At 38.8% G+C, this 8196-nt stretch overlaps 1 long non-coding RNA gene across 1 annotated transcript; it reads right to left on the bottom strand.

Annotated features, from left to right (window-relative positions):
* Positions 1-2606: 2606 nt before the first annotated feature.
* Positions 2607-7869, bottom strand: LOC134845957 (uncharacterized). The gene is made up of 4 exons (XR_010162769.1): positions 7768-7869; positions 7062-7212; positions 2942-3165; positions 2607-2661 (listed from the first exon to the last, which is right to left on the bottom strand). It is a non-coding gene; the product is annotated as an uncharacterized LOC134845957 (long non-coding RNA).
* Positions 7870-8196: the final 327 nt, after the last annotated feature.

Here is an 8196-nt window from a genome sequence, read left to right on the forward strand (position 1 = left end):
AACAAATAGAACTGTCGTCGTTATTTCAAATTTTATAAAGTCAGAAGCCTCTATCATAATTCCGATTATTTGTTTATTTTGTTTTCGGTTTGAGTTTGTAATAAAGATAGCATAATTACCTTTCCACAGCAAGTGATAATAACATAACTGCTTGTGGCCAGTAAGTAAATGAATCAGTTAGATGCCATAGAAACGCAATGATGCCATCAAGTTGCTCATATTCGTCACGGCCGTAGGTTGCGTATACGTCCTTTCTATTTTGAAAGCGTTTAAATATTGGGCCTTAAGTTTTTTTTTTTTTTCGAATTGGTAAGCTTCGATCCTTGAGCTGTTTTTTTTTGTGTTTTCTTCGGTAGGTGTTTGAAAAAAGTACAGGAACTGTTTAGTTGTTTGAAGTTAGACGGATTTTCGGTAACTCAACTTAATACTTTGTCAACTTGTTTTCAGGTCGATCAAACTGATTTCTTTAACTCTTCCAAATCACCATAAAAGCCCTGTTTTGACCAAATTTTCTGCGATGGAGCCGATAATTCAATTTAAAAAACAGGCCAAAAACGATAAATTTTAAGCAATTTTTTGATTTTTTTAAATCAAAATTTGAGTTTTTTAGGCGCGGACTCCGCCCTCGAAACTACTAAGTATTCGCGCCAAATGTACCTTTAGAAATCTTTAGGGTCATTCATCCAGAACTGGAAGACCATGGGAGAGACCCTTAGGGTAGTCAGGGGTCAATTTCCTGTGGGCAAAAAGTCTGAAACCCCCCCCCCCCCACCCTTAACTTCCACTACTGCCCTTCGGCACTTGGTGAATACGTCTGAAAAAGTCAAATTAATAGCTTCAAATTTATGAAAACAAGGCCATGGTTTGCAAATGTTATTGAAGATTTGAGATTTTAAAAAAAAACAATTTTTATAATAGATAGTACAAAAGTAACCTCACAGTTTTGCCCTGATGCAAAAATCTTGAAAAGAACCAAATTTTTGAGAAATCTTTAAAAAAAATTTTAATTTTTAGCTGTGTTTCAGGTGGGCTAAAGCATAATTTCAGATTATGTCTTAGATTTCAAATTACTAAATGAAGCAAAGATTGGTAGAAACCACTTCAAAATTAAACGTAACTTGAACTTCTCTAAAAGAAGTTGCAGTAAAACCTCACTTTTGTCAAACTCCACAAACCAGCTAACCACTACCATGCCATGAGTTCAAAAAGTTTTATTTTATGGTTTTATATTACACTCTACACGTGATACACCAATGACTTTTTTCAATTAAAAAATTATAAATTTTTCTGCATAAAAACCACAAAAAAAAACGATTTTCCCACTATTCTTTTACCATTCTGAAATGTATTATTTCTATTCCCTATCTTAAAATTTTCTGGACTCTATAATCTAAATTAATGCAAAGCATGAAAGACCGGAAAATTTTAACGTATCTTAATACATGGAGCCTTCCAAGCCCCTCCCCCATATGATCAGCTCCACAATCAACAACTGACAACTATCGGCTATCTATGATGAGAAAAATGACCCAAAAACAACCTAGTGCGAATTCTGTCAAATTTTTGTTCTTTTTGTTCCGACCATTGAAAATGGAGAGGAACTTTGTATTCGGGTGTGTTTTAGATTTTTCGTTTTTTTGTTTTCAACGCAAAATCAGCTACCACAATGAATCGTCGGACAGAGTTGAGTGATATATCATGCTTTCGTGATTCAAACGGTTTTTAAAAATTTTTTAAAATGACTGTCGAGAAAAACCGGTTAGAAACATTTGATTTTCGATCTAATTTCTAGCTAATTAGTAAGGTAGTTAGTAATTGCAAAAGCTTATTTAAGCTTAATTTAGGCCGTGAAAACTTAGTTTTACTCAAATAAAGGTAGTCTTTGGAGTTTGTAATTGCAATTTTGAAAACCAAAAACTTGTAATTCAAAAAATTTCCGCAAAAAAAGTTCTGAAATTAATTTTTTCCCGTTTTTCAAGTCATGTTTTTTCAAAAACTGTTTTTCAATTGACTTATTTTACTATGACTCTCAAATAAGTGTAACTTCCTATTTTTCGTTGAGCTTTTTATATCACAACATGCATCGAAAAACGACACAAATTTGAGAAAACATTTTTGTAATTTTTTAGACTGTGGTCGGAACATTCATCTATGATCAAAAAGATTTTCATCTGTTTTTTTTTCAAAAAAACTACTGTGCTCAAAACCTTTCGAGTTACCTGCACTGTGCAAGTAACTCGGGCTCTTTTCCAGTTCCCCCCTTTCAAAATACCGAGTTTTATGTTTGTCTTATGTGTTATTACGGCTAAATGCGTGATGTTACGCTGTAAAGTATGAAGAACAAATCTGTTCACAATTGTCGACTTGTTCACCACGCCAAATTTCATTGCATTATGACAACGTTAAATAAGCTTTTCCAAATTGAATTCGAAAGGGGGGACTGGAAAAGAGCCGTAACTCGGAAGGTTTCGACCACAGTAATTGTTTTTTGGAAGGTTTCGACCACAGGAACCGCTTACACATTCTGTTTCTGATTATGTTGCTCGTTTCTATGACAGGATACTTTAGTTTTTAAACTAAAAGAAAACAGAAAGTTCGAAAACGTCCTCAATTAGTGCTTCACATATCGTGTGCCAACGTTTGAAGTCTGTTAGAACTGCTCTGAAATGAAGAAAAAGCAGGTGTTATCTTAATAAAAAGTTTTAGTATAGCAAAAAGCTCAGTTTTTTCTCTTGAGAGAAGATATATTTCGCTTGTCGGAAAAAAGTCAAATCCGTTTTTGCTAAGAATATGCAAATGGGTGTAAATTAAAATTGATTAGTTTCAAATAAACAGTGTTTTTCAAACCCAAAAAAATTGTTTAAATCACTTATGAACTCCATTTTGATATGCTTTCACATTTTGCAAGGCGAAATTTAAAAACTAATAAGTATCAACTTACTCGTGTTTGTTCCGACGATTGAAGCCCCCCGAATAACAAAAAGCGGAAACTGTCTGCCATATTTCCATGAAATAGCGAGCCAAAACTAACAGGCCAGAGAAGACAAGGTCGAACACAGATTGCATCGTGACTAAAAAGTAGTCCCAAGAATGAAGTTTTTCGACAGAATACACGGTGGCGACGAAATAGGAATTGAGAACAATTGTCAGCAAAGTGCAAGGTCCCTAAAAACCATAAGATGAGGTGTTCAGATCCTTGGCCGTTAGCCGCGGTTTTCTTGGTTAAATTAAAAAATCTTCTCAGAGAATTTAATGATCTTCAACTGATCGGTCAGGTTTAAATCAAGATATAAGTCTCAAAGAGCCAAATTCGATCTTTTCACCGCCCGTGCTACTCCTGATGATTTTGCAGAATCAGTTATTTCAGTTGATGAACTGAAAGTACTCAAAATTCATAAAAGGTAAATTCTACCCTATCTGCATTTTCAGGGGTAGCGATTTTGAGGGGGAGCACAAAGGGGAAATTCTACCCTATCTGCATTTTCAGGGTGGAGCGATTTTCAGAGAGAGCATAAAGGGTAAATTCTACCCTATCTGCATTTTCAGGGGGAGCAATTTTCAGGGGGAGCATAAACGGTAAATTCTACCCTATCTGCATTTTCAGGGGGAGCGATTTTCAGGTGGAGCATAAAGGGTAAATTCTACCCTATCTGTATTTTCAGGGGTAGCGATTTTGAGGGGGAGCACAAAGGGGAAATTCTACCCTATCTGCATTTTCAGGGTGGAGCGATTTTCAGAGAGAGCATAAAGGGTAAATTCTACCCTATCTGCATTTTCAGGGGGAGCAATTTTCAGGGGGAGCATAAACGGTAAATTCTACCCTATCTGCATTTTCAGGGGGAGCGATTTTCAGGTGGAGCATAAAGGGTAAATTCTACCCTATCTGTATTTTCAGGGGTAGCGATTTTAAGGGGGAGCATAAAGGGTAAATTCTACCCTATCTGCAATTTCAGGGAGAGCGATTTTCAGGTGGAGCATAAAGGGTAAATTCTACCCTATCTGCATTTTCAGGGGGGAGCGATTTTCAGAGGTAGCATGAAGGGTAAACTCTTCCCTATCTGCGTTTTCAGGGGGAGCAATTTTCAGGGGGAGCATAAACGGTAAATTCTACCCTATCTGTATTTTCAGGGGGAGCGATTTTCAGGGGGAGCATAAAGGGTAAATTCTACCCTATCTGCATTTTCAGGGGAAGCGATTTCCAGGGGGAGCTTAAGGGGTAAACTCTTCCCTATCTGTATTTTCAGGTGGAGCAATTTTCAGGGGGAGCATAAAGGGTAATTTTTACCCTATCGGCATTTTCAGGGGGAGCAATTTTCAGGGGGAGCATAAATGGTAAATTCTACCCTATCTGCATTTTCAGGGGAGCATAAAGGGTAAATTCTACCTTATCTGGATTTTCAGGGGGGAACAATTTTCAGGGGGAGCATAAAGGGTAAATTCTACCCTATCTGCATTTTCGTGGGAACAGATTTCAGGGGGAGCATAAAGGGCAAATTCTACCCTATCGGCATTTTCAGGGGGAGCGATTTTCAGGGGGAGCATAAAGAGTAAATTCTACCCTATCTTTATTTTCAGGGGGAGCGAGTTTCACGGGAAGCATAAAGTGTAAATACTACGCTATCTGCATTTTCAGGGGGAGCGATTTTCAGGGGGAGCAAAAAGGGTAAGTTCTACCCTATCTGCAATTTCAGGGGAAGCAATTTTCAGGGGGAGCATAAATCGTAAATTCTACCCTATCTGCATTTTCGTGGGAACAGATTTCAGGGGGAGCATAAAGGGCAAATTCTACCCTATCGGCATTTTCAGGGGGAGCGATTTTCAGGTAGAGCATAAAGAGTAAATTCTACCCTATCTTTATTTTCAGGGGGAGCGAGTTTCACGGGGAGCATAAAGTGTAAATACTACGCTATCTGCATTTTCAGGGGGAGCGATTTTCAGGGAGAGCAAAAAGGGTAAGTTCTACCCTATCTGCATTTTCAGGGGGAGTGATTTTCCGGGGAGATAAAGGGTAAATTCTACCCTATCTGCATTTCCAGGTGGAGCGATTTTCACGGGGAGCATAAAGTGTAAATACTACGCTATCTGCATTTTCAGGGGGAGCGATTTTCAAGTGGAGCATAAAGGGTAAATTCTACCCTATCTGCATTTTCAGGGGGAGCGATTTTCACGGGGAGCATAAAGTGTAAATACTACGCTATCTGCATTTTCAGGGTGAGCGAGTTTCAGGGGGAGCATGAAGGGTAAATTCTACCCTATCTGCATTTTCAGGGGAAGCGATTTTCAGGGGGAGCTTAAGGTGTAAACTCTACTCTATCGCATTTTCAGGGGGAGCGATTTTCAGGGGGAGCATAAAGGGTAAATTCTATCCTATCTGCATTTTCAGTGGGAGCAATTTTCAGTGTGAGCAAATGGGGTAAATACTACGCTATCTGCATTTTCAGGCTGGGCGAGTTTCAGGGGGAGCATGAAGGGTAAATTCTACCCTATCTGCATTTTCAGGGGAAGCGATTTTCAGGGGGAGCTTAAGGTGTAAACTCTACTCTATCGCATTTTCAGGGGGAGCGATTTTCACGGGGAGCATAAAGTGTAAATACTACGCTATCTGCATTTTCAGGGGGAGCATAAAGGGTAAAATCTACCCTATCTGCATTTTCAGGGGGAGTGATTTTCCGGGGAGATAAAGGGTAAATTCTACCCTGCCTGCATTTCCAGGGGGAGCGATTTTCACGGGGAGCATAAAGTGTAAATACTACGCTATCTGCATTTTCAGGGGGAGCGATTTGCAGGGGGAGCATAAAGGGTAAATTCTACCCTATCTCCATTTTCGGGGGGAACGATTTTCTGGGGGAGATAAAGGGTAAATTCTACCCTTATCTGCATTTTCAGGGAGAGAAAATTTCAATGGGAGCATAAGGGGTAAATTCTACCCTATCTGCATTTTCAGGGGCAGCGATTTTCAGGTGGAGCATAAAGTGTAAATTCTACCCTATCTGCATTTTCAGGGGGAGCGACTTTCACGGGGAGCACAAAGTGTAAATACTACGCTATCTGCATTTTCACGGGAAGCGAGTTTCAGGGGGAGCATAAAGGGTAAATTCTACCCTATCTGCATTTTCAGGGGGAGCGATTTTCAGGGGGAGCATAAAGGGTAAACTCTTCTTTGTGCAATTCAGCTGGAGCGATTTTCAGAGGGAGCAAAGAGGGTAAATTCCAAACTATCTGCATTTTCAGGGGGAGCGAAGAAACGCAGTTTTTAGATCAAACTTTTAAAAAAGTGCATAAAAACCGCCTGTGGCGCCTGTGCCTGAGGAGCAAAAAACTTGGCCAAAACAGGCAGCGATGGATTTATGGGGTCCCTGTCGACCCAAAAGCTTCTCCCTTTGTACTATTTTGAGATATCCATTTTTGGCAGACTGGCCCTATATTTTGTCTAAATTGCAAAATGAAACGAGACTCAGAGTGAAAAAAAATTGACCAAATCGGTCATTATTAGTCGGCTATAACCCGCGTTGAATAAAATCAAAATCAGGCAAATAGTACCAGGGGTGGATTTAAGGGTGGGGGAGGGGGTGTCGCTCCCCTTGGGAATTCGGTCCCCCTTTGTACTATTTTGAGATATCCATGTTTGTTGATTGACCCTACAATTTTTCTGAAGTCGCCTTCGGCGCCAATAAATACTAATTTTGAGAGGGAGCGCGCGCCAAAAAATCGCGATTTTCGTCAAAATTGTCCAAAAACGGCTTCTTTTGCCTTTTTTTTCAAAAGTTTGCCTGTGGCGATTTTTTTTTGTCCAAATAGGGTCTTTATAGTTTTCTGGGACCGCTCTCAAACTCAGTTTGATCGACCTATAAAAAGGTCAACAAAATTTTCAAACATTGTTTGAAAGTCCGCCCCTCCTCGAGAAAATTCTAGATCAGCCCTTGTAAACAGGGTCTTTCTAGTGCTTTGGGAGTTGGGGGAGCTCGCAAAATCAATTTGTTCGAGCTAAAAAAAGTTCGATAAAGTTTTGAAAATTCCTTTTCGAGAAAATCGTAGATCTGCCCCTGGGTAAAATGACTCACCACATACAGCTCTGCAATGAATTTGAATCGTACGAATTGGTCCACGTCATGTGGGTTTGGTACATTCGCAATGGTAGCAGAATAAGAAGTTCCGTTTCCCATATTTGCTTCGAGTTATAACTTATTTCCTCTTTTGACAGCTTGGGATACTCTATAAAGTACAATTCATTTAAAAATATCGATTTTTACAATTTTCACTGATTGAGCTGAAAAAATCCAAACTCAGTACTCAATGCCGATAACAGTAGACAATTTGTTAAACCAAGAACTCTTCCATATGTTTTTTTTTATCACAGCTGCCCAAGGCCGGATCCAGGGTTTTATCGAGGGGGCGGATTTTCAAAAAAAAACTATTTTTTAGTTCGACCAAATGCATTTTTTGAGCTCTCCCAAAGCACTAAAAAGTCCTGTTTTGGTTAGATTTTTCTGCGTCGTAGGCAAAATTTTAAAAAAAAGCAGGCCTAAAACGGCGTTTTTAGGCACCTTTTCTGAAAATGTTGGCCAAAAAATTGCATTTTTTTGGCGCGCACTCCTCCCTTAAAAATTGTGTATATTGGCGACGAAGGCGCCTTTAGTAAGTTTTTAGGGCCCGTCAGTCGAATCCATGAGAGAAGGCGAACGCCACCCCCCCCCCCCCCCTAAATCCGCCCCTGCAGCTGCCAATTAAATCGTTTTTGGGTATTTTTGAAAATTATATATATATCACCTGAAACAATAAAAACGCAAACTCGTAAGACCAAGTTGATGAACTGAAAAAGGGGCAAACTATAATTTTTAGATAGTAATGGTACGATTTCTGATTAGTCTAGCCACAAATGTTTCAGTGGCATCAACCATTTTAAAATAAAAGATAAAATTTTGTAACTAACTGACTTTCAATTGGTGTAAATTTAAAATTGTATGGAGTTGAGCTTGATTTGATTTTTATTTTCATTTTTGAGTTCAACCATGCTTTTTTTTGGAAAATCATTTTTATTGACAAAGCGTTAAGATTAAAAAAAACAATATAATTAAAACAAAAACCCATTCGCTGTTGTTTTGCCATATTTTCCAAACAGTTCGCAGAGAAACCAAAAGAAAAAGTTTGAGTTTTTAATTTAAGGGAATAGAGACTAAAACACGTTCTCTCAATATT

This window comes from Symsagittifera roscoffensis, chromosome 1 (assembly GCF_963678635.1).
Source record: "Symsagittifera roscoffensis chromosome 1, txSymRosc1.1, whole genome shotgun sequence".
Classification (NCBI taxonomy): Eukaryota; Metazoa; Xenacoelomorpha; order Acoela; family Convolutidae; genus Symsagittifera; species Symsagittifera roscoffensis.